This window comes from Pteropus vampyrus, unplaced genomic scaffold, assembly GCF_000151845.1.
Source record: "Pteropus vampyrus isolate Shadow unplaced genomic scaffold, Pvam_2.0 Scaffold285, whole genome shotgun sequence".
NCBI classification, from domain to species: Eukaryota; Metazoa; Chordata; class Mammalia; order Chiroptera; family Pteropodidae; genus Pteropus; species Pteropus vampyrus.
Window position 1 is genome coordinate 1696926 of NW_011889066.1, and position 6396 is coordinate 1703321.

A 6396-nucleotide genomic window follows, 5' to 3' on the forward strand; every position below is an offset into this window, starting at 1 on the left:
ATATATTTTACTTAATTTATTTTGTTGTGGATTATTTGGGGGAGCTTTTTTTATTATTTATTTGTGTGAGCTCTGTATATGCTCTGGCTATTACTCCTCTTTTTCGGATGCTCTAGCTATTTTCTTCTAGTTCACTACTGTGTCTTCACTTGATTTATGTTATTTTTTGACAAACTAGTTTTAATTTTTTTGGTGCAAATCTCTAATCCGTGCCCTTTTTTGGCTTGTAGATTTTAGATATCAGTGAGAAAGTTATCTCCTACTAAGATCGTATTTTTTTGTTGTTCGCTTTTTAAAATCATTTGTAATTTATTTTTGGTTGTGATATAGGATTATGCTATATAGGATATTTTTCACATAGATAACCAGTCCCTCCTTATAGTTTATTGACTATTTCATTATTTTGCCCACCACTGAATTTAAAAAGTCAACTTCATGATAAGCTATTTTCCCTATGAACATGATATATTTCTGAGTTTGTTTCTCTAGTCTTTGGCTATTTCAATAGCAGTTCACCACTGATTTAACTGCTATAACTTTATAAGATATTTGGACATCTGTTAAGGAAAGTTACTCCTTGTTGTTTTTCTTTTTTCAAGTTTTCTTGACTACCTCTTGAAATTCCCCTTCCAGGGGGTGGAAATCATCTTGTCATACACCATCAATAATCTTATACCATCAACAACAATCTTATTGAGATTTCAATTGGGATTCTACTGAATTTATAGATTAGTTTATAGGAGAACTGATACATCTAACTTTTATTGAAGGCCATTCAGTAAATGTCGGTAGCTTTTCTTTTACATAGTTCTTAGACATGTTTATTAGATTTCTTTCTAGATATGTTATGAAACTTGTTGCTTTTAAGAATGAGTTCATTTTTCATTTCATTTTCTAATTGGTTTTTGCTAGTATGTAATTAAGCTATTGATTTTTCTATGCTGATCATATATCTGGCTACACTGCTAAACTCTTATTGTCTTGTCAATTGGATCTCATCAGAATTTTCTAGGAAGATGATCAAATGGTCTGCAAATAATCTATTTATCACTTTTTTCCAATATTAATACCATTTCTCCCTCTTATAGTCTTAGCTAGAATATCCAATAAAAAGTTTGAATAGAGCAATAATAGTAATATTGTTTCTTTCTATTTCATTATCAAGCATGATGACTACTCTAGAGTTCCAATGTCTTTTATCATATTAAGAACCTAATTTGCTAGAAGTTTTGTTTTTTTATCATGAAAGTATTTTCAAAAGTGTTTTTGTTTTTGAAAATAATTATGTGTTTTTTTCTTGCACTATAATAAAACAGTGATTTAAACTGGTAGATTTTTTTCTAAAGTTGAACACATATTGAGTTGTCATTTAATATACTGCTGAATTTAATTTGGTAGTTTTTTAAAAATAAAAACTCAATTTAATTTTAAAAAATAATACCATAATGATGATCTGTTCATCTTAACTTAAAATTAAGATCAAGGAGCACATTCAATGAATAAAATCGTAACACTTGCTTGTTTTTGATATTTTTACCAATTAAGAGAGAGAAATAAGAAAGAAAAAAGATAAAAACAGAAGTGGAAAAAAGACACAGAAACATCTGGACATAAAGAAACACAAATGTAAAAGTAAAGAAAAAAAGACAAATTCTAGAAGAAAGGCCAAAAAACTCACAAAGAAACATATTCAGAAGAGATATATCCAGAAAAGCTAAATAAATAGATAGATGCATACATAATCACAAAAAAAGGGTGAGAGAGAGAGGGAGAGAAGGGGAGGGAGTGGGAGAAGAGGAGAGGAAGAGACAGAGAGAGAGAGACAAAGTGAGGTGGGGCGGGGGAGACGGAGACAGAAAGAGACAGAGAAAGACAGGGAGAGACAGGGAGAAGCACGTAGAGAGGGAAAAAATACACTGAGACTGAAACAAATATAGAATAATTTTTAGACAGAGAGTGACTTTGTTGGGCAACACCCCATCTTTTGTATGGTTTCTGCTCTATATGGTATTTTATTTAGGAGTGTTGCATTTATGTTTTTGAGGAAGATTGGCATACAATTTATTTCCCTTGTTTTGCTTGGCATTATGCCTCTGAAACTCATTACCACAGAAGCATATAGCAGTGGTGCTTTTCTTGTGCTGTATAGTATTCCATTCTATGACTATATCACAAGTTATCTATTCTACTGTTGGTAAACATTTGTGTTGGTCTCAGTTTGTGGGTGTTGCAAATAATTCTGCTATAAACATTCTGGCACGTATCTTTTTGGTACAGGTTATCAAGACATTCCTTTTGGATACATACCCAGGAATAGAATTGCTGGGTGATAGGGCATGCATATATCTAGCATTTGAAGATACTGTCAGTTATCCAAGCAGTGTATCTGTATTGTCATTCAAAATTTCTTACTTTAAGCAGTCAACATTTATTTACTCTTAAAAATAGTTTTTCTTTTATTTGCTCACCAATGTTTTCTGTTCTGTATTTATTTTTGCATGTCTTCACTTTTCCTCTTGCTAGAGATCATCATCTAGTATTTGGTTTTTGTTTGTTTGTTTGTTTGTTTGTTTTAAAAAATGTTTGTGGCTATTAAATGTTTGGCTTCTTATATGCCTAATAATGTCTTTACTTTGCCTTCACAATGAATGATAGCTTTGTAATAGTTAGGCTTGCTATAGCCTAACCTAATATTTAGCTATAGGTTCCAAACAATTTTCACTTAAAACTTTAAAGATATTGCTTTATTATCATGTTGATCTCTTGAGGGGACTTTTCAGTTTCAGCATTTGTGCATTTCTTCAGTTTGGAGAGAATTTCCTCTATTTTTTTCTTGGAAAATTTCCTCCCTTCTACCCTTCCTATGCTCTCTTCTAGAACTCCTATTTGATGGCTCTTGCAATTTTTCTGTCTTCCTCGTCCCTTAACTTTTATTTCACGCTTTCTATTTCTTTGTACTTTTATAATTCCTCAGTTAGGTTTTCTAGATTACCAATTTGATCTTCAGCTGTATTCATTCTATTTTTCAGCCTACCTATTGAGCTTTTGTTTTTCCTAATTTAACAACCGAGTTTTTCATGCTCTTATTTTCCTATGAAGGCAATATTCTTGTGCATCTTTCTGAAGCCATTAATTATACTTATTCAAAATTTCTTCCCTGCTTTCTCTATTAAATCTGATTCCTAGAATACACACACACACACACACACACGTGTGTGTGTGTGCATGTATGTGTGTGTGTGTCTGTGTGTGTGTATGTGTGTATAGTTGATGGAATTTGGTCACTCTCTTTCACAGTGTTACTATTTAGAGAATATGGCAGAAAGACTCTCATTACTCATGTTCAGATTCTCAAATCATCTCATAGATTTGCAAACGGATCTGAGCAGTTAGCAGCACAGGTGCTAAAATGGAGACTGATCAAAGGAGTTCACTTTAGCTTTGTCTGAGGAGAATCGTGGCAGCCTTTATGACCTACATATCTCTCCCCTTCCACACTCCTTTGTCTTCCCCTTCCCAAGCACCCCTTCCTATTGCTCCAAAATGGGTACTCCTTTACCAGTCAAATTGGTGGGCCCTATTAGGGAATTAGTTGCTGGATCCTTGGGAATCAAAACTAAGTTGAGGCGTCCTCCCTGCGGAGCTTGGGGGAAGGAAAGAAAGGGCACGAGAAAATGCCAGGAGTGTGAAAATCCCTCCAAGTGCTACGGTTGAGCAGACATAGATCGTTGACCATCCAATATGCAGAAGTGGTCAAAAAGATAAAACGGAACCTGGATAAAGAATTATGTCATGGACATGGGTGAATGTGGCAGGAAAGTAAGAAAGTCTTCCTCAGGTGGTTCCTATGAATGCTGTTGAGTGTTTTTGGCTGAACTTTCCAAAAGTTCAGAATGAGAATGGGGCAATGAGAGTGGTTGGGCTGTCTTGGCCCAAAGGTTCTTGGCGGGATGGGTAAAACTTCCAGCCTCAACCCTATTCCTACAAGACGAGTCCTGGAATCTTCCTTGTTGAACTCCCAAATCTTCCATTTTCTGCTTTTTATAAGAATCAGGCTTTATGTCTTTTGTTTCTCTGTGACTGGGATAAATACAGGAAATCCCAAATTTACAGACTTTGTAAATAGAGAAAACTTAAGAACTTCCTCCAAGCCCAGCCTTGATATCTTTGCAACTTAGAATTTCAGTCTCATGTGTGTTCAGAAAAAAAATCTTGTCTGCCAGACCTAAGAAATTCACCCCCACTCCCTTGCTGGTTGAGTTTTCTTTCCTGAGTCTATAGATATCCTTCATCACAGCTTGACAAAAGAGAGTTGCTTTGAGGCATTTTATAGGCTTTCTATTCTACAGGTTTGCTGCCCATTATTACCACCTGTCAGATTCATACAGCAGTAGTACATATGCATTCCTGTTGGTTGATTTTATTTAAACACTAATTCATGTAGCCATTAAAAAAGAAAGAAAGGCAAAGGCAGGGAGGAGCACTCTCATATTTCCTTTCAGAAAATTCTTGCTCATTACAGTTTAAGGACAAGAAGCAGAAATAATGCTGCAAGATACATAAATATAAACATAAAACCCATGAGGGTTATTTATTTATTTAGGCGAGGCAACCCTAGGTTGACCTCACAAATTGCAAAGACCTTGTCAGCTTACAATCCCTTATTTTTTATTTTTTATGCCTACAGCACCTGGTCTTCCTAGGTGGTCTCCCATCCAAATACTAACCAGGCCCGACCCTGCTTAGCTTCTGAGATCAGACAGGATCAGGCTTGTTCAGGGCGGCATGGCCATAGACCATGTGGGTTCTAATAATCAACAATTACTATTCTCCCAAAGTAGATACTGGAACTTGGCAGAAACCAGTTGCATCTTCAATAACTATTACTCTGCATCTTTACCAGAAGATGACATCTCTATGGTTAAGGAATAAATATCTTCTTGTAGGCAAAATGATTCCTGCAAGTTAATTGGAGAGGCCAACGTGCTGGCTCCAGTTTTATGAGGCCATTACCCAGTCCCTGGAGGCGAAGGGAAAGGGTAGAGACTCTGAGATGAAGTCCTTGGTGATTCCTTCTCTCTCAGACACACAGCCAGCTCTGTCACCTCCTGGTCATGGGTCTGAGACAGGCATTCCAGTGAAATGGGGTGGCTGCACTTAAGATATTTCACAGCTGAAAAGCAGCTAAAGATGAAGTAGAAATGATGTGGCCTCAAAGGAATTGGCAACCTTGTTCCCTCTTTTCCTCTGAACACTTCTACAACTAATGAGAATCACTCCAGCTCCTGTGTGCTGAAAGGACACACATACATTCAATGAGTCGGCACCTAAGATAGAAGGAGGGGCTGAGACCAAAGAGATGATTATGCAAACCACACCCCTGCAGTCCTCCAACTCTCACCATCACTATGATTGATATTCATTTCATCTCTACCACTTATGAGTGTCAGCCATGCATCAGCATGTGCTCAGCACTGATGACACAGTGGTGAATATCCAGCATGCTACCTGTCCTTGCAGAGCTTCCAGTTTGCAGGGGGAGGTGCCAGACATTAATCAGAAAATCACACAAGTATAGCATTAGAAACTCTGGGGAGTGTAAGGGCTCTGAGAACTTACAACAGTCTGGTCTGGTGGGAGAGTGTGCTCTCAAGCTGTCTGCAAAGGGGAAGGGCAACGGGTCCTAAGCCTGGCTCCCAGAGGTCACGGTGCCTCCCTGCTCAGGCCTCTGGGCTGGGGAAGGGGTCCCATACTACCTCCCGCAGACATCCTTCTTCTTGCCTCCCCGCCCCCTCTCACTTTAGCCCGCCTACTTCCACTGTCTTTCTCCCTTCCCTATCCCAACCCCTCACTTCGGTTCTGCATCCCCCTTAGCCACTTACTAAGATGTAGGCTTCCGTAAGTCACAGCTTCTCTGGGCCTCAGTTTCCTTGTCTGTAAAATGAGGATAATCACAGTAGCTCAAAGAGAATCAGAGGCCTGTTGTGGGGTTTCAGTGAGCCAATATCTGCAAAGTGGATAGCACCGCTTTTTATTCTTCCCCTCCTTACAACAATGCCTTCAGAACTTTCTGCTCTTCACAACTGTCAAAGTGCCTTCCTGCCCAGGATGGAGTTCTCAGTAGTTGGCACAGGACATTCCTTAAGAGTAGAGGGTGCTTCTCCGCTGCCTTTTCATCCACAGCAGGCTTTTCTGCCCTAGCCTTTACAGTTCACGCCATGTGCTCATATCCATTCCTCAGTGGATCTCGGTCGGGCACCCTATGTGGTTTAACCGGAAATCAAGTCCAGGAGAGGGTGGAGTCACTAAGCTGGGAGACCCTCTGTGGAGGTCGCCTATGTGTACGGGGCGTCGGGCGGCCGGGACGCACCTGCGCGGTAGTCCACTGCCCCCTCG

The 6396-nt window shown here is 38.7% G+C and overlaps 1 non-coding gene across 1 annotated transcript; it reads right to left on the bottom strand.

The window, feature by feature from the left end:
• Positions 1–4678: 4678 nt before the first annotated feature.
• Positions 4679–4797, bottom strand: LOC111729851. Its single transcript, XR_002776419.1, has one exon. It is a non-coding gene; the product is annotated as a 5S ribosomal RNA (ribosomal RNA).
• Between the last annotated feature and the right edge of the window lie 1599 nt (positions 4798–6396).